We start from the raw sequence: 24,136 nt of genomic DNA on the forward strand, positions 1-24,136 counted from the left end.
ACAAGGGGAAAGAAAACAAACAAATCCAATCTTGTTTAAGGAACAAATGAGTGTGGAAAATGGTGGGAAATTAAATGACATCAATTAATAGTGGACATTTTTTCTTCAATGATATGTACATCTAATCTTCCTTTTCTAGAAATGATTAGAAGGGTTATTGTACTTACAGTTTTTTCCCTTTTAAGAGGGCTTTACCAAATCCCAAAAAGAGACATCTTTAAAAAAAGTCAACATATATCATACCATATATGAAAATTGAATGAAATTAATATAATTTACATGTGATAAAACTGTAGTAATGAAAGTTATCCTAGATATTGTATTGCAAAAATTTTATGTATGTTGACCATAAATTATTCAATATTGTTTAGATGTGACCAAAGTAATCAGTAAAATTGGATGGGAGTCTTCTTTAATTGGGCAGGCAACCTGGGAGGGCTCTGTATATGCAAATCACATTTACTAACTATATTAATTATATCCACTAGATATATGGAAGAGACAGTGCTCTTTTGTGAGTAGAGTTTATTAACCATATTGAAGTAACAGCAGTTAGGCATTTGTTTCATAATACAAGTGTATAATATGGCCATGGAGACCCCAAGCAGAGACAATAGCAGAAAAAATATTATATGGGTCCCCCAAATTACAAGTGAAGAAGGCTTTTCTCATTAGGCAATGGGGCTTCAAATACATCAAGAGTCAGAGACAAGATTAGAGAGAGACTGGCAAGAACATCTCAGGGGCTTTGTGTTTAATATTTAGCCCTCAGGAACAGGAGTCTAGATAAGAAATAAGTAGAAAAGCTATTAGCAGAACTAGACTGAGTGCTGTTTTGGATGATGAGATTCGTGGTTATCTTAGAATATCAAGTGAAGTTGCCAGTTCAACCAAACATTGAGAGAAACTTGGTGAGATTGATTCATGTTTGAAATTGGTTTACTGTTTGACACTGATTCCTGGACTATGGCACTAAAGCATCTTTAATCGCTTTGATTTCAGGTCAGGATTGAGTCTAGCAAGCTTAGAATATTTATTCTATATGTTCTTACCTATTGACTTCCATCTGCTATGTAATAATCTTGGTAATAAGGATGCAGAAATGAAGTGACTTGGTCTTTACAAGCACCAAGGCATAATAAGACACAGAGGAAGCCTCCTTTTGTGCTGTAACTGCATTTGTGTGTTCTGTTATTATGTCTTACTCATCTCAGGATGCCATAGCAAAACATTATAGAGATGGTGGCTAAAACAACAACAGACATTTCATTCTCACAGTTCTGGAGGCTGGAAAGTCTAGGATCAGGGTGGTCATAAACTTGCTTTTAGATGAGTCCTCTTTCTGTCTTACAAAGAGTTCTCTCCTTGCTATTTCCTTTCATGACGCAGTGACAAAACTGTGTATTACCATCATCTTCTTAAGATGAAGAAGTGAACTAATGCCTACATGGGACTCCCATGCTCCTGACTTCATCTAAACCTAGTGACTTCCTAAAGACCCTTCTTCTGAAACTAACACATTAAGGATTAAGTCTTTGAGATAAAAATAGTGGGTGGGGGAAGGAGCAAACATTCAGTCTATGATGTAGACAATCAATCATATATCACCAACAATGAGTATGAAATGACCAACTTGGAAGTATAGATAGATAAAATATTTTTTTTTACTTTACTAATCTTTACCCTCCCCCATACATGCATACTATATACATATATATGCATATCTCTAAAGCAAGCATTTGCTTTTTAAAATTTATTTGGTCTGCATTTTTGAGATGTTTTCTACATCTTATATAACTTGACATGATATTGGATTGTCAGAAAAATCGTGATGCATATTTTGCTTGAAAACACAGAAAAATACATTGTTTATAGAGCCCAGTTGGAAGTCTATAAAATGGGTACTATAGATTGTAGACTTTGATTTCTGAGCAAATATACATCTATGTGCATAATAGTTCCTGGGTAATTTATAGCATTTACACAGCTTCAAATAGGAAAAAAAAAATCAAAGGAAATACTCTCCAGAAGTTCCTCTAAAACATAAATATTTTCTTTCCTGGAATGTGAATGCATTCTTAGAACTGTCTCATGATTTAGTTTAGGGAAAATACTTGGATTAATGATTTTTTTTCTTGCCAATAAAGTTTTATAGAATACAAGGAAATGCTATCACTTCTCTGATTCTTCTATACAGAGAGTACATTTTTCTTTTAAACAAAGTTAAATCCCATTAGATATGGGATATAAATAATTATAATCTTACAAATTTGACTCAGAGATACTCTGACACACAGTGTAAGAAGTGGGTAGTTGTGAGCTTTCCTTCTCTACTCAGGGAAGGAGCGGGGAAGCTTCTTTCAACATGTCTGTCAGGTATGCTGACAGGACCTGCTGCCCAGGTTTGCTTAGGATTGAGTAAGAAGATTGTTTTGAAAAATGACTTGAAGTTGCCTATTTTTGTGGTAATTTTGCATAAAAAATGAGTGGCATTCAGTATTACACATTTATTCCTTAATCATGAATCTGCAGGTCAGTGAGAAGGCACTGTTTTCAGCTGTGAATCTTTGTGTTTCACTTTGTGTAAGATGGGAAGGCTACAACTACCTGAGCTATAGCAGAAGCTGAACTTTCCCAGAAGAGTTAAGTAAAGCCATTCTCATGTCTTGGCCTTGAGTTTGGCACACTGTCATTTGCACACCTATGGCACCAACCAGAGTGAATGAATTGTTCAAGTGCACTTCAAAGAAATGGAGATGGCAGTATTTGCTGAACAGTCCTCTAATCTGCAATGGCTGAGTAGATATCTTTGCTATTGGTTTTTCTTTTCCTGATAGGTAGGTTTAATAGAATGTTTTGTGCTTCCTTGAGTAAATTTTTACTTTGAAGATTGTTATTCATAACATGTATTATTTCTAACTTAAGTTGAATTTAAAGGATTTCTTGATGTAGTTATCTGAATTAAATTGCCTTGAAGCCATCTAACATTTTCCCCTTCTGATATTGTATGGCAGATAAAATATAGGATGCCTAATTAGATTTTCAGATAAACACAAATAAAAATCTTTATGTGAGTGCATCTTGAATTTGTATTGTGTCTGAAATTAAAATTCATCTGAACATCTGATTTTTTTTTACTAACCAATGTATTTGATCAATATGTTTGGATTGCTTAATAAATTCTTTACATGAGTCACATACTTCAAATATATATAGAATATTAGTTCCTGATCTTAAGAAGCTTAGTTTAGACTGAGAAGTTGATTACTTTTATAAAGTATATGATGACAAGTATATTTGGCTACTGAAAATCATAGAGGGGCACTTACCAAGACTGGTAAGGTTAGAAAATAGATTATTGAAAGTAACAGGAAAAGAATGAATATCAGCTATAACAGTGTGCACAGAACCTAGCAGGCAATTCCACTATACATAAAAATAAAATGGAATATGACTTCTATCTAGAAGGTGTCACTAGGTTCTACCATGACAAATGTTATTACTAATTATGGAGAGTACTGTTTTGTTAAGTTTTTAGATTGAAAAATGAATTTGACAGAATCTCAAAATCACAACTTCTATTGCTTTTTCAACATTATTATCTTTTTTTTTTTTAAGAATTGGTTTTTATAGTTCCCATTGTCCATATTCTACTAGAGTCAGTAATTTAAAAATTCATTTTCATTATTGTATTTGGCTGTGAATTAGCTCCGAGGAAGCAAAGCAGGTGTGTCGTTATTGACATTTTTTTTTCCCCACTAAATGAACCAGAAGTCTAGAAAACCCAAAAAACATTTTTACTTATAAAATCAATTTGTCTTAAACCTTAACTTTAACTCACATCATTTGATTGTATTGTCCTTTATGATATGGTGTAATGTCTTGTTTCTTCAACGCACAGGATGATATTCCCACATATATGAATCACATGAATTCGGGCATATTAGGTACAGTTTGGAGAATGGAACAAAATTTCTTTCCTTAAATTTATTTCCAAAACACCAAACATAGTATGCTGCACTCATCAAAATAATTGGGTTCTTATTATTTTTAGCTGTCAATCTCAAAACAACTTAGTTAGAACAAATGTAAGAAAGAATGGAAGGGTTTGTGATCTCATCAAATTTAATTCTTTACTGGTCTGGGATTATTACATTTTACCATCCCCATTGCATTTTTATTTCCCTCCTGGATTTTTTTCTAATGTATTTTATGACATTACTGTAGAATTGAGATCTAAAGAAATTATCAGAAGACTACCTGTAAAAACCAATTTTGAGTTGAACTGTGATACATTATCTTGAAACTTCATTCTAATTGTTACCTGCTTCTAAATGAAATTGAGTTCCTCAATTTATAAAGTAAAACCTACAAACGCTATCTAATATGCTTAATATTCAGAATGCATAATCTGATTTAATCAGTTGTGAGTGCTAGATATTCAAATGAGTAAACAGCACATACATAACCAACAATATATTATTGCTAATTGAGTTAAATGCCAAAATGAATTTAGCTTATTCTGCAATGTTGAAAATGTTTGTAATTCACTTTGAAATGAATCCTTGAATAAGAACAGAATTATGAGGAACTAGTTTTTGGTTCACCATGTGCCTCCTTTTTTTTTTTTTTTAGTTTTTAGTTATACATATAGATTCCGTGTTTTTACATTTACACATTAAATTGCATAGCTTATCAATAGCACATATTTTATCTTATTTATTGCTACTATGTAAATTTGTGCTTTGTTTAATGTCTCCCTCTTCTTTTATGTTCTTCCACATACCTTTTTGTTTTCAAAATGTAGATTTTAAAAAATAATGAAGCATTTAACCCACAAATTTACTTCTTTGGTATTCTTTTTTTTAACTTCTTAGATTGTAATAATTCCCTATAAAAGCAGAGAGTTGCATGATTGAATAGTTAACCCTCTTGAGGAATAAAGATGCCTGTTAATATCTACTATTTTGTGATCGTTGTCCTCGGTCATTGAGGTAGAGCCAATTCATAATTTTTGCTGCTATATAATATAGTTATTAGCATTAAAATCTGAAGGGATACTTTATGAATGTACAAAATGTTATGAGCATCTATAATGTTCAAAGCACTATGGGAAGCACTGTAAATGAACAGGACATAAACCTAAGTTCATGATCATATTCAATGTCTCAATAAGGACCTTTGCTATTTGAAGGGGAAAAAATGCAAACATAAAAGGAAATCCTGTGTTAATAGAAATAATTATGTTGGATAAATAGACATAATGGAAAGGGGGTAAGAAGAGAATATTACACAAAATAATGAATAATCAGAAAAAATCTTACTATGAATTTTGAGCTATTGGGATCCATTCTTAAACACTGAAATTCCCTTTCAGATTTTTTAAATTAAAAAAATGTGTATGGCTGATAATTATATCTGAAGTGTATACATTTTTAAATCATTATTATAATATTTGTTAAGGCAGCATTGGTGTACAACACTGTATATGATTCTTAAATATAGGCTCCTACCTCTCAAGTATGCTATCAGCCACCACCAGGGCACCATTGTCCACCACAATCCATTGGCTCCCTTCCATGTTTCTTCTCCATCTTCCCCCTTTCCCACAGATTTTTAGAGTTTGATTTTGGTTTGGTGTGATCTGACTCATTGTTTGGTTTCACTGTATTCCAAATATGACCAAAACCATCTGATATTTATTGTTCTCCTTCAGATTAACTTGCTTAGTAGAATCCTGTCAGTTCCACCAGTGGTGTCAGAATGACAGGCATTCCTCTTGTCTTTCTATAGGAATTGTATTCTATCAAGCAAATATATGTGGATATACGCATACATAGACTTATGTATCCTAGATACCTAGAATTGGAATTGTTGGATCAGATGATAGATCTATTTTTAATATTTTGAGAAGCCTGCATACTTTTTCAAAGGGACTAGACCAGTCTACATTCCCACTAATGGAGTACCAGGGTTCCTTTTCACCATATCTGTACCCACATTTCTGTTTCTGGACTTTTTGAAATGGGCCATTCTCATATGTGTGACGTGGTATCTCACTGTGATTTTGATTTTCATTTATCTGTTGATAAGTGGTGATGAGTGCTTTTTCATGTGCATGTTCTTTGGAGAAGTCTTAACTCTTCTGCTATTTTCTGATTGGGTTAGTTTCTTTTTTGTTGAGTTGTATGAACCCTTTGCAGATGTTGGATATCAGTGCCTTGTAGGATGTACAATGCGAAAATATTTTCTATTTGGAAGGTTGTCTTTTCATTTTTATAACTTTTCCTGTGCAAAACTTTTAGTTTGATGTACCTCTGTAGTTCTGTTTATTTATATAGCTTGTTTTCCTTGTCATATGAGTCACATCCCCAAATATATCACTGAGGCCAATTTGCTTATGTCTTCTTCTATGTATTCTATGCTTTCAATTCTAGCATGTAATTATTTACTACATTTTTGAATTAATTTTTGTATACGGTGTGAAAAATGATCCAGTGTCTTTCTTTGTATGTGGCTGTAGAATTTTCCCAGCACCATTTGTTGAAGACACTATACAATTTACACTCTTGGCTCCCTTATTGTAAGTTAACTGCCCATAAACGTGTGAGTTTATTTCTGCTCTCAATTATATTCCATTGGTCTTTGTGTCTTTATTTCAATATTACACTGTTGCCATTCCTATAATTTTGAGGATATTTGAAGTCTAGAGGTGTGATACCTCTGTTTTTCCTCTTTTTTGTAAAGATTGCTTATAAATTATTTAATGCATATATTTGAGTAATACTAATTAGACAATTTTTTTTGGGGGGGGAAGATATGTTAAGATGTCCTTTTATGACTTTAAAGGGTTATGGTGTAATTTTAAACTACAGAAAGTTAAAAATACAAAGTAATTTCAAGTTGAGTTTCAATAAGTACAGTGAAAGGAATGTTGGAAATGAGAGGATGGAAAATTTTTGAAAAATAATTATTTAAAAATATATTAAGTGTACAGTGTAAAGTCTAATATACAATGTAGAGTCACTGAAATAGATGATGGAAATAATTTTTAAATCTGCTAAGGTGCTCTCATGTTATGGGTGTCTGACAGTGATATTTTTAATAGGTTTCCTAAGACAAAAATTAGACCTTTTGTTTTCTGATATTAATGATAATATTCCCTTTATCTGGGCTTTCAAAATACTCACTGACTTAAAATTCTTAATGATTCTACTGCATTTTCTTTCACATGATAAGATGTATGAGGAGAAAATGCCATGTAGAATAAGCTCCTCTATAAATTTGATCACAGAAAATCTAAGAAACAACTAGTGATATCAAATTCCTGCCTACAGTTCATTTGCCTTTTACTGATAGTTTAACATTGCTCTTGTGAATTTGAGTGATGGGCCAAAACCAGATCTCTTCCTTGGGAAAATATAGCATCAATTTTCAGAGCTCAAAATGAGTCATCTTCAAATCTCTCAAATTAGACTTGCTTTCTCTGCTAGAACTCCTGATTTGTTTTCTTTTTTTTGGGGGGGGGTTTGAGGGGAGCTCTGAGTGGTGCAGTGGGTTAAAGCACAGCATTACAAAGCTAGCTGCAGCCACCTCATGAGTTTGATCCCTGTCTTGGAGGTGACCCACATGGTGCAGCAGACCTCTTCTGTCATTTCTGCTGCTCTCCTCAGCAGTGTACTCAACCTGCTCCCCACTCTGTCTCTGGTGAATCCTCTCACCACCTCTGTTCATCTGGCCTGTACCCCAGTTCTGTATGCATAAACAAATCAATCCTTAAAATAAAATAAAAAGAAAAAGAAATCCTGATTTTCAGGTGCTCATGAGCACACTCACTTTTTTCATAGTACTATTTTGGAATAGTCACCAGTCTTTTTGGTTTTCAGCCCTGAGGAATGTGACAAGTAAAACTGCCTGAGTGAGGTAGTTTGGAGACCTGACCAAAAAACAGACTAAACGTTGAGATGCATATATGTATGCTTCTTTGAAATGATGGTATTTTAATTTTAATGTTACTTTATAACAGAAAAAAAAATTAAGGTATAGTCTTTGACCTTATAGAGGCAACACAACTGGTCCTGAGATTCTGTAATTTCCAGGTTACCTGGGAATATGCTAGTTAATTTTGCTTGATTTGTTTGATGAAACTGCCATTTTAATGAATTATAGGACCATAATAACAGAGCTCAAAGTAATGTTCTGCACTTCTACTTCATCAAGGAGAAACTACCTACCTAGAGTAACTGACACCACAAGGCCATTTCATCCGCACTGTTAGAATGTCCATGAGACCCAAAGAGGTTTGTCTAGTTGACTCGAATTTGAAGAGCTGGGCACTAGCTCTTACTCAAATTGTAGGCTATCACTTTCATCAGCAGTATTACTTGCCTCGCTTAAAGAATTCTGAATTTCAATTGACAAAATACGTGTTGACTTAAAATCTTTAAAGAATATGAAATGTGCATTGTTATCATTCATACTTTCACCAGTTTTCTCTGTGGGATGGAATAAAGAAAGGTTTCAATGAATTTTGAATGTGTGTTGAGAGAAATTGCTAAAATCTAAAATGTCTGAGCACTTTATATCATATATTCATTATATATTCTGAATGTTATCGTTTTATTTTCTGTATATTAATATTCATTGACAGGGCAGCTGATATAGTATAGTTCTGTAACACAAATGGGGCAGAGAACAACCTTTCTTGGACATTGCTTTTATTAACTGATCTTTAGGCACTAGTCAGTGTGTTTTAAAAAAAAAAAAAGGGACTCACCCTGCATTATACAGCAATAGTGTTAGAGGCTGAATCAATTGCATTTATCCTTTTTTAGATAAAGTGGGAAAATTTTCAGCCTGCAGTCATATCCAGGTTTCAGCATGAGCTTTTAGCATCTTAACTTGGAGGAAGGTTAAGTGGCCACCCATAAACACACACAGTCACATACAAAATATGTTAATAATTATTGAAAATTTAGGAGACATAGCAGCATATAAAGTAACACCAAAGCATTCATACCAAAATTGCTATTGGAGCAATACTTTGAAGCAGTCATTAAGTTATTTTGAGTTTGAGTAAATTGACAGTTCATACTGAGTTGACTCTCTGGAGTCTGACAGCAGCAGCTGAAATTCCATGCCTTTGATGCCCAGACTTTTTTTTTTTTGCCTGTCCCTCTCATAAGTGCCTCTACCCCTTGATCTTGACTTAAATGATGTTGTTCATGGGCTCAACCCCTTTTTGTCATACTGTTCTCTCTGCACAATGCTTATAGGTTAAATATTTAAAACTGTTATCTTCACCAACAACGTCTCTGCTGTCTTTAGATCAATATGAGTCACATTCTTTATTTTTTTTAAAGATCTATTTATTTATGCCTACACAAGTTTGGGTATAGGCCAGATATGTGTGGGTTGAGAGGATTCACCAGAGACAGAATGGGGAGCAGAACACAGATATGTGTGGGTTGAGAGGATTCACCAGAGACAGAATGGGGAGCAGAACAGGCAGATGCATTCAAATACATTGCTTGAGGGGAGTAGGGGGTGAGAAAGGAGAGGTCTGCTGCACCATGTGGGTCAGCTCCCTGCTCAGGATTGAATTTGTGCTGCAGTGGCTACGGATAGATTCATAGTGCTGAGCCTTAACCCCTTGTGCCATCAGGGAGTGAGCCATGTTCATGAAATCTCTTTTAGGATGATCTATAAGCATGCTAATATATCTAAAATGTATGAATTTTTACCCTTTCCAATCTTCTTTCTTTCTATATTCATATCTGCATAGATTAATCCATTGTAGTGATACTTATTTTGAAATTTTCAGACAGATTTTTGAATCCAATGAAATAGCTCCAATGTCTTTTAGTCATTGAGTACAGCGGTTACTCAGATTCTTAAGTAAGTGTATGACCTTCAAAACGTTAAGAATAGCCAACCAAAAACCTGGAGCTTTTCTACCCTACTCCACGTTGCTGATTCCCTGTATTCTATCAGGTGTTAACATGTACCGATTAGTATCTTTGTCCTTGGCTATATTCCCAAAATCACAGGCCCAGTTGAAACTGTCAGTACTCTCTTTCGAACTGTTGCACCTATCTTTACAAACAATGTCTTTTTCTGTTCCTCTCAACAGTCCTCGATGCTGCTGCTGTAATGTCTTCTTCAGATTCAATGTTTGTGTTATTTCCCTGCTCATAATTCTTCAGTAGGCCCCATTTGGCTTTCAGAGAGGATTTTAAGCATCAGAAGCTTTGTCATATCTGATAATTTCTTTTGCATACATTATAAATTTTGAACTGCTGTTCTGCAGGTACTGATTGAAGTATATGTTATTCAGGTGAGTGATAGTGGACAAAAAAATAAAGATGAGTTTACTGATATTACTGGCTTCTGCCTGCCTTTCTACTTTTATTTCTTACCATTCAGATTTATGAATTCCTTCATCCATTCACATCGAATTTAGTGAAGTTATTCAAATTGACCATATTTTTTCACTGCCTTTTAATGTGTTGCTACCTCTAGGCAAACCCTTCCCAGTGTTATTTATTGATCTAATGCCTAGTAGTTCTTTAAATTTCAACTTGTTTTACTTCCTTTTTTTGTGTTATTTAGGGGTCCATTTATGTGCTCCAAGAGTATTCTCTGTGTATTTGTACCACACCATTTATTACTACATTGTGATCATGAATTAATATCCTTTGTCCTCAAATAGTCAGGAAGCTGAATAAGAGACCTTTTTGTCTTTAGTAACTTTTGTACTTAGTAAATTTTTGTTGACTGAACAAAATGAATTTTTGTTGTATCATTCATTCATTCATAGACTAATTGACCTTAGGTTAAAAAAAAAAATAACCTGCATTTATTCAGTGTTATATTACCTTTCACAATGTTCTTTTATTATTTTAATCAGTACCATGAGATTAATAATATATCTGCTTTAAAGAGCAATTTTAAAAGAATTAGATGATGGTACTCTTATGAGTTGCTCACACCATTACTTTCTAATAGTGTTTTAGAATTTGCAAGTGATTTCTCAACAAATTAAAGTTCAAGATTATCATTTGATGTTATTGCTCCTGCTTATGCACATTATTACTTGGAAGGTGGTTTCAGTTAACTGCTAGGTGTTGCTAAGGTGCACACCAGAATGAGTCACAGAGAAACCTCCCCCAAGTCATGCACCCCAGAAGAGGAAATGGTTACTGTGGTACTTCAAGGCAATTGTTCTGCTTTTTCCCTCTCCTTTGTAGCCTTGTTTTTGACTTTCCCAAAAAGTGTGATTAAGAACAAAATATTATTAATCTTAAGAATGCCAGAAGCATTTGTGAGAGTGGGGATACATTACATTTGGCAAACAATTATAAACTGATGTTTACAACAATGCTTAACTAGTAGCGTGCATTGAATTCCAATATTCTGGCCAGGTAGGGTGATCCTATGAACTGTTGCAATTAATTCTGAAGATTGGAATCTGATTGTTTTCAAAATCAGCTTCAGGAACAATGGAATGTTTCTTCAATCTAAGTATGGAGCCATAGAGTGAAGGCAGATAAAATGTAGTTAAGGGAAACATAAGAGAGGAATAGGAGAAGGAATTTTCTGGGTCTGTTGCATAGCATTGGTACTTTGTCTTAGACCTTGAGGGAAGTGGGTACAACCTGCAAATACTACAAATCTGGAATTCCCCTTTTCTTAGCAAGCCCCACCATGGTAATTGGAAAGATATGGAATGGACCATCTCAAGAAACAAGCATGACTGAATCCTCAAGAATTTGAATTCTAGCCCACTTCATAATGCCAAATAGATTGTCTTTGCTCGCCCCACCTAGAAGTGTTTTTATAAAGGCAACATGAGCTTCTAGGTCAGTAGTTACTACCTAATAAACATGGCCTAAGTAAAAATTTTAAAAAGTTACGCTTAAGGGCCCTCCCTGGTGGCGCAGCGGGTTGAAGCACAGCACTGAGAGTCTGAAGCCGCTTCCGCATGAGTTCGATTCCCGCCCGCCCCGGAGGTGACCACATGGCGTGGCAGACCTCTGCTGACCCGCCCGCTGCTCCCCTCAGCAGTGTACTTCATTGATCTGCCTGTTCTGCTCCCTGCTCTGTCTCTGGTGAATCCTCTCACCCTCCGCATCTCTGGCCTGTATCCCAGTTCTGTATGAATAAATAAATAAATCTTTAAAAAAAAAAAAAAGTTACGCTTAGGTATAAAAAATAAAAGCCATTTTTTTCTCCTGAAGAGTTAATATCAAGGATTGGAAATCAGATAGTAGTAGAGAATTTTCATATTGGCCTCTTTCAGCTAGTAATATGTATTTAAAATTCCTCCATGTCCTTTTATGGACCAATAACTCATTTCTTTAAGTGATGACCAATATTTCATTGTTGCAGATTTTTGTGTGGACAACAATGTTCAACACACTGGGATAAGTACCAGGGGTGGCTATTGTAGAACTTCATAGCAAGACTAGGTGTAGATATCTGAGGCCAGTCAAACTGTTTCCCAATGTGGTTCCACCATGTTGTATTCCCACCAGCCATGAATAAGGGCCTTGGTGGTTGGATCCAGAGAGTTTTTCTTTTTGTAGTGACACACTTCTTTGAGGATTTAAGTGCCATATATTAGAGTTTCCATTTACCCATTTTTCAGCTTTCAAGTTTACTAATTTTCCAAAAAGTATCCTTAGCAGTAACTTAGAGGGTAAAACAGAACTTCCAGTTTTCCAGAGGTTTTTAAAAATCTTTTCTTAGTTTGACTTTTCTTTACTTGTATGTCTGCCAGGGAAAACTCATCTGTAGCTGCTGAGCAGGGCTAGGGTGGGAACCTGAGGAGACTCAGTTTCTATGAATGTTGGTGTTCGGGGGAGGCTAGATTGGGTTTGTGGTAATACTGATAGGTCTCCTCTCTGGCTTTCCAGACCTACGTTTCTATAACCCCTCCTCGGATCAGCAACAAGAGGTGAGGAAGGAGTAGTGAGAACCAGAGTCCTCTTCTCTTTACAGAGTACAGTGGGCTCCTGCTCACATACCTTCCCTCAATCCTGGGTGGGCCTCCACATTTCTCTGCCATCCCCAGAGTCACCAGCCAAGCACAGGAGCAGGCACTGAGGTCTGCATGGACTGCTGTCCTGCTGCAACAGTCAGTCCCCACCTCCCTTCTGTTGTATAGACTCAAATTTCCTCAGGGCCCATTTGGCCACCAGCAGTGCTGCTTTCCAATGCCCGAGGACTGTTCTAGTTGAGCCCCAAGTACAGACCTCTGGGTCTGTATCCCTCTGTATTGTTTCAGCTTATCTTCCCGGGCACATAGCAGGGAACCTCCTCTGACTGAAGACCTCACCATCTCTCCCTGACACCTTTTAAACTGAGTGTTTGAGTCTCATCATGAAGAATCCTCTATTCCTTCACTGGACTCTTTTGTAACTATTATGTCTATAGACAATTTTCCATGACTCTAAAGATTAAATCAATACAGGTAAAGCTAAAATAGAAATTTGTCAATTTTTAAAACATGTTTTAAACATGTTTGAGGATTTACTCTTTATGGTAATCTAAGTTCTTCTCTAGCTTTCAGTTAATCCACACGCAGACACACCCACCTATATAAAATAAGCATATTTTACACACATGTAAATAAGTAATCTAAAAGAAAATCTACAAGAAACTTTAAAAAAATTTTTTCATGCTAGGACCTTCATACATAGTCAGTTATTTCAAACTATAGACAGTCTATACAGTAAGACTTGGGAGTTTTAACTACTTTTAAAACTGTGTAATCTGCAAAATCTTTTAGAGAAACGGGGCCTGCTTTGTGGCCATTACTTTAAGTCCAACGAGGCATTCATTTCCTTAAATCGCCTTTACCAAACACACAAAGACAATGAGAGATGGGAGAATAATTTAAATGCTCCTGTGGCACTGGTAGGCCGGCAGTGCAGTGCTTCTTACCCCACAGCAGACAACAGTTCTACATACCAAGAGGATAATTTTTTTTAGGGGATTCCAGCAGATAAATTTTATTGGTGTAAATAATTCAGCAGCTTGTTACAGTGAAACCACTTTGCATTAAGCATTTCTTTGCTCCATCTTAAATGCATACAGAAATATTCCACTGGATATTGCTAATATCTGATTCAAACTGGAGGTTTTCCAGTTTATGATGAGTTGTAGCTCTTCAAGGAACTGAGTCTATTGCTAAGGGACTTGGTTAAACACTTGCCATAAAAAGAAAAGCTAAGCAGAGTATAGAGTAAAGGAACAAAGAAAATAATAGAGCTTTGCTGGTCATTATGTTGATCTCAGTGATTTCATAGTCATGGACATCTGGAGGTTAGTTTTGAACTTGGTCCTTCAGGGACTATGAAGGAGACTGAAATTTATATAGGACAAATATGATTCTCAGTAAAGTTTAAGGGGCAGTAAAAAGGTTCTATATTTAGTAGGTCTCTTCTTAATGTATCACATTTAGAGTGTCCAATAAACTTATACACCATATTACCTTTTTTCTTTTTTGACCTATAATGGATTGTTCATTTAAAAAATGACAAAAAAAAAAGTTTAGAACGCTAGAGATTTGATTTTCTTTCTGCCTTTGCAGCTTAATTCTTTGATATTTTCTGATTACTTTGTCTTTGAGGAGGAAGCCTAGTTGCCTACTGACAAGTTGTTCTCAGCTTGTGACAGTGCCCGCAGTCTTACCAGAGGCATTGAAGCTCTGATCCCGGAGAATCTGTAGCCAAACTTTTCTTTCATCACGTGTACCACCACTTTTTACTTACAACAGGCTTTACACTGATTCTTGATGCACAGTAATTTGGGTCTTGTTTAATACTTTTGTACTTGTCTAGCTTCAAAGGAGGTTCTTGGGATAAATTCCCAAGGGGGGTATTTCAGCAATTCAAATGCAGCTTATAAATATTTTATTCAGCTTGTGATTTAATATGATATCTGGCTATAGCTCCAGATGCCTGCTTCCCCTGCTTTTTATTAGAATATATAGGGTGAGAAAAGAGATCAATAGCCTGAGCACTAAGACTGACAGTTCACTTAAGGCTAAAATTTAGAAAAAACATAAAATATGTTGACTATGGGGAAGCCATATTGAGAAATGGAGATTCAGAGACACCAGAATCCTCCTCCTCTGTTTTTATCAACCAAAATATCAGGCAATTGTACTTCTGTCCCCTCAGGAAGCAATTTCTTCTTTTCATTTTATATATATATATATATGTGTGTGTGTGTGTGTGTGTGTGTGTGTGTAATGAAACAGGGCCTGCTTTGTGGCCTTAATATATATATATGTATATGTATATATATATATTTATTTATAAAGGAAACATTGCCTTCCAGTATTGTGTACAAATCATAAGTATATAAATATAGGATCATACCTCTTCAGTTATATTATTTTACCACATACGCCCACTACCATGGTACCCATAGTCCTCCATTACACTTCCTTCTCCCCCTCCCCAGTCTTCCCACTCTAGTAGTTTCTGGAGTTTGCTATTGGCTTGTTTTCTTCACTCTTGTTTTTCTATATCCTACATATAAGTGAAACCATTGTTATTTATTTTTTTATTTTTTTACTTATTTTGCTCAGTTCCATCCAGGTTGTTGAACATGACAAGAATTCATGTCTATTTTTATAGCCAAGTAGTATTCTATTGGCATATAGACCATATTTTTCTAATCTACTCATCTCTTGTGTCCATAACTTGCCTATTTCAAACAGTGCTGAGTAAACATAGAAGTAACTCTCTCCCTCTGAATTGCTGTTTTTGCATTCTTTGGGTATAAACCAACTTCTGAAGCAGTCTAATTAGCATGGTCCTCCTTACCTAGCAATTATTTTTAAATGTGTTAGTAATTAACAATATATATTTTATTTATGAATTCACAGAAGTAATACATTCTTATTTATGGATACTGGTAAAGGGAAAAGATTCAATTGTATTGTATTTAATTGCACTCTCCTCCCTAAGGTAATCCTTTTTAATAATTTGGTATGCATTTGCATATATATGTATCTATACAGAACTGCATAAAACTGAGCTTTTATATTTGTATATACACACACATAAAACAACTCTTTGTTGCTATAAATTAAGCCATGCAATATGTATTACTTGGAATCTTTCACTTTACTGCTGTTTTTCATTAATAACATACATACCTACAAGAGACTTGGGGAAATATTTTTGACAATAGTAAAGGATTTGTGTATAATAATCCATAACATTGATGTCGCATGGTTATTTTAGCACTTTATTTATATAAAGGCTTTTTTTTTAATTACAAGGTTATACTGTCTAAATAAAACATTCACATGCTTGATTGTTTCTCTAGGAAAAATATCTTGCAAGCTGCTTTGTCATCTACACCGGAAATTACAATGTTAACATCTTTTTTCAATTTTTGTCAATCTGAAAGCAATAATACCATTTTGAAATTTCTATTTTTGACAGTGTCTGATGAAATTAAGCATTTTCCATTTGTATTTCATATTTTGTGGTCATTATTGGTCGTTTTGGTTGTTTCTTTTTAATTTAGGTGCTTTTATATTCTGCTACTAGCTTTTAATGCCAATCAGAAGTTATAATTCCTAAAAACTGAACAAGAAATGGGAGTGAGGGTGGGGATTGGCAGTGTCACATTATATTCTGGAAGTTTTAGCTCCACAAGTAAATCATCACCAGTAAAGTTTTTAAAAGCCACACAATTGCAGTTGGTTGTATAAATAAATGTTTTATGAACTCAGTTCCCTCAATATGAGAGACACTAAACAGGACTGAAGGACAAGGCACCAGGTTAAACCTATGTTTACAAGAGAATATATATCCATCTGCCCTCTGGTCACTAATCAGAGTAGAAAAGTCAGTTTTCATAAGTTAGTGAGAATTAAGGAAAGAGCAACTAGGCTTATTTGGAAATAGAAAAAAAAAGTGTGGACAGAGAATAAAAAACACAGCATAATAGAGTTAGTTACAGAGAGAATATTCTCAAATCTAGAGAAGCTCCGTTTCATCCATTTGGGAAGCTTTGGATTTCTGTAGATGTCACTAGAGTATGTAAGCCACTCTCTTCCCTGTTGGCAATCATATTCTCAGGAAAACAACTTTTGTCTGGATGTTTGGTGCTTTTTATGAAAGACGCAATATCCCCTTATTCACTAGGTGGGTGCTATGGTAAGTTGAATTCTAGGTGCTCAGAAAAATACTTCAGTTGAAATAGTGAATGTTGTAAATCAAAATTTTATAATATTGGTTTGCACACAAACCACTGGGATGATTGTTTAAAATTAACATTTTTAGACACTTGCTAACATTCTCATTTAGCAAGTTGAAATGCGGTTCTCCAGAATTTGTAGGTATAATAAAATCTAGAGATTTTTCAGAAGCTTCTGTAAAACAGGAGTTTCATAAATTAGTTTCAGAATTGTTATAATAACAATTGATCCATAAAAATGAATACCCAATCCTGACAACATAGCAAGAAAGTAGTACGAGTGACTTGGTGTAAGTACTTTTGAAAACTGAATTGGGAATTCTAGGAACTAATTCAAGACAGACTTTGGTTTATTTATTTTAATCTGTGTAACCAAACACCAAGAAAGAAAGCATTATACCCCAGATTTAGAATATTTAATATCTGTAAAATAGAAGCTCTAGATACTGTCTAATATAGTAGTCAATAAGAAATCACGTGACTATTTCAATTTAAGTTAGTTTACACTGAATAAAATTTAAAAAATAATTTACTAGTAGCCCTGATCAGAGTTGAAGTACACAGTGCCATCTGTGATTAGCAGCTATTTTCTTCGTGATAGATAGATAGGTGCATGCACAGCACTGCTAAAGAAGAAAGGGGTGATTAAATAATAATAGAGGGCCCTCCCTGGTGGCGCAGTGGGTTAAAGCACAGCACTAAGAAGCTGAAGCCACCTCAACATGAGTTCGACCCCCACCTGGGAGGTGACCCACGGGGCGTGGCAGACCCGTCGCTGCTCCCCTCAACAGTGTACTTTGTCAGTCAGCCTGTTCTGCTCCCCACTCTGTCTCTGGTGAATCCCCTGTACCTCTGGCCTGTACCCCCAGCTCTGTGTGCATAAATAAATAAATCTTTTTTTTTTTTAAAGATTTATTTATTTGTGCATACAGAACTAGGGTACAGGCCAGAGGCTCAGGGGTGTCGAGAGGCTTCACCAGAGACAGAGAGGGGAGTAGAACAGGCAGATCGATGAAGGACACTGCTGAGGGGAGCAGCGGGCGGGTCAGTAGAGGTCTGCCTCACCATGTGGTCCCCTACGGGGCAGGAGGGAATAGAACTCATGCGGAAGTGGCTTTAGCTTCTCAGTGCAGTTCTTTAACCCGCTGCACCACCAAGGCGGGCCCTAAATAAATAAATCTTTAAAAAAAAAAAAAAGTAGAAAATACTTCCAAATGGAAAAAAATTTGAGTTTCAAATCAAAGAAGCTAGATCTGATACCTTTAGCAATATCCATTCTAATATATGCAGGGTCTTTTTTGTAATTAGCATTGTTTCCTTTGAAAATATAAATATTAAATTGGGAAGTATAGGTTAATATTGTTACTGTAATTTTATTCATCTTATAATTAGTAATGAAAATGACGATTACAAACCACATCATTTGTTCTATTGCCTTATTTTATACTTTTATTTCTATCAACATTTGTTTTTCCATCACAGCAGATAGTAACCAGTTATTCAGAATATCTTTATTAAAAATGTACAAATCAAAGTATAAAAATCAAGAATTTTGCACATAAAGATACAGGTAGATATTTGCACCTGATCAAAAATCAGAAGAGTATCAGCAACCTGGAAATCACTCTCACACACATGCCCTCACTCTCACCCAAAAAAAAGATCACCACTAATATATCTAACACCATTAGATTTGGCTGTTTTATAACTTCATGTAAATTTAGTAACTCTTTTTTCCCCTTTACTTTTCAGATTTCTCCATGACATTGCTTAGAGTAGTAGTTTATAACTCATAGCTTTGCTGTAGTCTATTATGTAAATATATAGCAATTTGTCCATTATTTGTAGACAAGAACATTTGGGTAATTTTCATTTTTTGGCTGTTGTGCATAGTCCTGGTGAGAATATTCTGGGATGTAATGAGAGTGGATCTTCTGGGTCATAGGGCAGGCCTAGTTTTAAAAATTATCAATTTTCTAATGTTTAACTCTTCCACTAGAAAAGATTTGGAATTGTTTCACAGACTTCTCAGCATTTAATTGTTTTTGTTCTTCTTGATTAGTATTACTGGAGGATAAAAATTATTAATCCTTTCAAAGAACTGACTTTTTGCATTGTGAATTTTCTCTGTAGCTTTTTGTTTACCTTAACTGCTCCCTGATCTTTGTTTCCTCTCTGTACTTACATTTTCAACTCTCTATCACTTAATGAAAATATTTCACATCATAAACTTACCTCTCAATCCTTTTTCTAGTCTCATATTTGATGTGATGTACATGTTTGCTTTACCTTCAATTATTATTTTTAAGTATTCAAAGGACTTCTACTTTGATGAATGATTATGAGAAGACTACTGTTATTATTTTTAAGTGTGGAATTTATTTGATATCTTGCCCTTACTGATTCTTTCATTTAACTCTTGTAATCAAAGTATATTCTTTTTTTTTTTTAAAGATTTATTTATTTAATCATATAGAATTGGGGTACAGGCCAGAGATGCGGAGGGTGAGAGGATTCACCAGAGACAGAGCCGGAGCAGAACAGACAGATCAATGAAGTACACTGCTGAGGAGAGCAGCGGGCGGGTCAGGAGAGGTCTGCCTCCCCATGTGGATCTCCTCTGGGGTAGGCGGGAATTGAACTCATGGAAAGTGGCTTAAGCTTCTTAGTGCTGTGCTTTAACCCGCTGCACCACCAGGGAGGGCCCAAAGTATATTGTTAATATAGTATCAGTGTTCTGGATATATTGAATGAAGTGTCAATGGCTATGTACTCTATCTTGAAAATTTCTTGTGCACTTCAAAAGAAAGAAAACGTATTTTGTAGATGTTAGTTTGTGTGAACTTGGTTTAGTATACTAGAATGATTAATAATGTCTATATAAACAAAATGATAAAATTTTATGCATCTTTATCGGCATGTTTCTTCTATCAATTACTGAGAAGTACTATCCAAATTTCTAGCTACAGTTATGTTTTTCTATTCCTTCTTTCTTTGTTTTGGTTTCATGTATTTGAAGGTCTTTTATTATTTTTCTAGTTGTATCATGTGTAGTTTCCTTTATCTTTAAGATGAATTTACTCTTCATCTTTTATAAAATACCCCTTGTTTTTGACAATGCCCTTGACACTCTGCTTTCCTCATAAAAAAAAAAACAGTCATGTCTATTTTCTTTTTCTTACTTTTTACTTGGCTTATCTTGCCATCCTTTTACTTTAAAGCATGCTTTTTATAAGGTAGTACTTCTCTTTTTAATACTATATAGTTAGGCATTGTTTTATTTTTGTCTCTCTGAATTGATGATCTGATAATCTCTGAATTTAATTGGAAACATTCAGTCTCCTTTAGTAATGTGATCACACTTATAATTAAGAATAATACAACCATCCTGCCATTGTGTCTTTACTATCTTTTCTTTTTTTTTTTTTTAAGCTATTATTTGTCCTAAGCTGGTTTTCTCATTTAAAAAAAGATTTATTTATTTATGCTTACAGGAACTGGAGCACAGATTAGAGGTGCAGGGTGGGGGGTGAGAGGAGTCATCAGACAGTGGGGAGCATAACAGGCAGATTGAAGTACACTGCTAAGGGGAGCAGCAGGTGAGACAGGAGATGTCTGCGGTGCCATGTGGGTCACCTCCATGACTGGGCATTGAACTCAGGCTGCTGTGGCTGCTGATAGAATCTTAGTGCTGCACTTTAACCCACAGTGCCAACAGAGAGGACACTAGTTTCTTCATTTATATATTAATTTAGCATTATTTTATTTTATTTAGTATAATGATTTTTCAGTGATACATATTTGTTTTATTTCTAGCTTCTGCATTAGGAATTATCATGATTTCTATTACATTCTAATAAGTGTTAACATTGGACTATTTCACATACACTTTCATTTCAACTAAATACAAATACCTAAATCACATACCAAAATATACTTTATTTAAAATCCATTCTGTTATCTGATTTTTATCAAAAGATTTTGCTTAGATGTGCATTGTTATTTTCACTATAAGATATCATTGCTTCAAACAGTATGTTGTCTACTGAAGAAATTCTGAGATGGGGAAAATAAAAGCAAAGATAGCCTCTTTCAGTTACCTATGTATTCCCATGTTTGGTATTCCTGGTTTCTTTCTGTAAATCTGAGTTTGCCTCTGGTATCATTTTCCCTTCAACCTGATGGAATTTCTTTAGCATGCTTTGTAGTGTACATCTGCCAGCAATGGATTTCATCAGTTTTGCATATTTGAAAAGGTCATTATTTCATGATTATTTTTGAAGGATGTTTTTTGATGCCTTTAAAATTCTGGGTAAAGAGATTTTACCTCCCAGTAGTCTAAATATGTTACCTGACTGTCTTATGTCTTGTCTGGTTTTTCTGGAGTTGTCAGCCATTATATTGAAAGTTTTTTCCACATTCTCTGATATTTTCTCTGTTAGTTTTTACATTTTCTCTTTTAGTTTTTGTTTCCAGTTGTTGAACTTGGGTGTAAATGTATGATTCTTTATTCCTGGGGCTTACTTCTTGTATTTCCAGATTATTTCTTTGGAAACTTTTCAGCAAATGTTGTTTTAACAGATAGTTCTATTGTCTTTCTCCTCCAACTCTGACTAGAAGTCACTGAAAAATTTTATTCTAATTCAGTTCTGATTTCACTTGTATCTTTGCTTCAGCTTGGATATGTTCTGTTTGATCAAGTTGTATCACCTACTCTTAAACATATCCAGGCATTTCCTCATGTTTATATTGTGTTTCCTCATTACATAATATCCACTGCATTCCTTGTTTTCAATATTTTTACTGGAGTGTAATTTACACATAGAGAAATACAGTCTTCATATATAGTTTAATGAGTTTTGATAAAACCACACCTCATTAAGGTATGGAGTATTACCATCACCTAATAATGGTTCCATTATACCCTTTGTATGCATTCATGTTCATGAAGTTTAAGGTATGTACATTTGTATTTTAGGTGCAGTTACCTAAAATACTAGCTTTTCCTTTTTGTTATCTGTTTTTCTCATGATTTTAATAGGTTCTATTAGAGTACTTATCTGCAAATTCCTGTATATGAGCATGTTTTAAGTTTTTCTTTCTTTGTACAATTTTTCATGACTTCATGTACCTTTTGGCATGATGTTTGTTTTTTTCTTTTAATTTTATTAGAATATCCCCCTTTAATTTGGCTAAGCAGATAGATTATATTAATTCAATTCAAGGGGGAACTGATCTGGGATGACTTGTAGCTTTGATAAGGCAAGATTCTTTCTTTTATTCTGTTCATATTACGTTGATTTACAACACTGTGTATCAGTCAGAGATCTAGGTTTACATTTCTTCAGATGTCAGTTAACCATAACACACTCACCACCAAGATACACTGGTTTTACTAGAGATACATCCAAGAACACAGTCAGGAATTCAGATTGAATTCCTGGTGTATTCACTAGGTCCTTTTCCTCTTGGATATTCCAAACTTAAATACTTGTATTCCAAACTTAAATACTTGTTTTTAGAGCATTGTATACTTGTATTCCAAACTTAAATACTTGTTTTTAGAGCATTGTAAGATACCAAAAACTCAATTATCTCCACCCCCACCCCCAAGAACATTTCAGTTTTATTTCTCAGCCTTTATATTTTTTCCTACTATTGAATTCCACTGATGTCTGAAGGAGGAAAAATGCCCATGACTTTGAGATTCCCATACCTCCACAATTTTATCTGCACCTCCAATGTTAACGTCAATCTATTCTGTTTCACAAATGTGACCCACTGTTTGGTCAAAGCCAGGATCTCAGTCTTCTACCATTTGATCAGCATTTACAATTACCACCAGCAAATGATTGTAATTATATATCATAAATTATATAAATATCACACAGATGTAATTATATATCATTACATATCACCCCCTCTCTTCCATACTTATACATTTATCTGTAGCCCTCATTACTTTCCTGCCTTGAAGTAAAGTCACTTTTAGATATTTTTAAAAGATTTATGCATACTGGACTGGGGTACAGGTCAGAGGAGCCGGGAGAGGCTGGTGAGAGGATTCTCCAGGACAGAGCAGAGAGCAGAACAGGTAAATTGACAAGTACACTGCTGAGGGGAGCAGCAGCAGATCAGGAGAGGTCTACTGTGCCATGTGGGTCAGCTCCAGGGTTGAGGATGGAACTCGCATGGAAGCGGCTGCAGCCAGCTTGCAGTGCTGCGTTCTAACCCATTGTGCCACCCGGGAGGGTCCCTAATAAGTTATTATAATATTGTAATTTAGAAGTCCAAAGTGACATAGATGAATGTAGACGACTGACAGTAGAGTTCTGATCAGCAGCATAAATCCTTGAAAACTAGTTTTGTGTGACATGAATTATGAGCATAAGGTGATATATCACTAACTTTTGAATAGAGATGTATGCAGAAATGCTTTAATATGTAAATGTCCAGAAAAGCATTTGTGAATTTTTACTATGTCTGAGGAGAATAAAATTGAGGGGAATCCTCTAACTGAATGATTAAAAGAAAGGATACATAAAAATTATACATCATTTGCCTGGGAAGATTAATGACAGAATATTTTTTCATAATAACAAAATACAATTTTATGATATAAAGGATACAGAAGTCATGGGGAAGGTGTAGTTAGGTAAAGTTCTGTGTAAAGTATTTTTCTTTGCTGAGTGGAGAAAATGGCTTCAAGTTTATTAAATATTCACAGTGATAGGCAATGAAGGCAGTTATTTTTATGAAATTTGGAACTAGACAAAATATATCACTGACGCTGTTGTTCCTGTTGCTGATGCTGTGATTTCTCCTGGAGATCTTTATCTTAATGGTGGAAAAACCAAAATGGTCTCTGTGGGATAAAAGAAAATGTTACTTAATTGCTATTGCTATATAT

Source organism: Condylura cristata, unplaced genomic scaffold (genome assembly GCF_000260355.1).
Source record: "Condylura cristata isolate star-nosed mole 26May11 unplaced genomic scaffold, ConCri1.0 scaffold00013, whole genome shotgun sequence".
Lineage (NCBI taxonomy): Eukaryota > Metazoa > Chordata > Mammalia > Eulipotyphla > Talpidae > Condylura > Condylura cristata.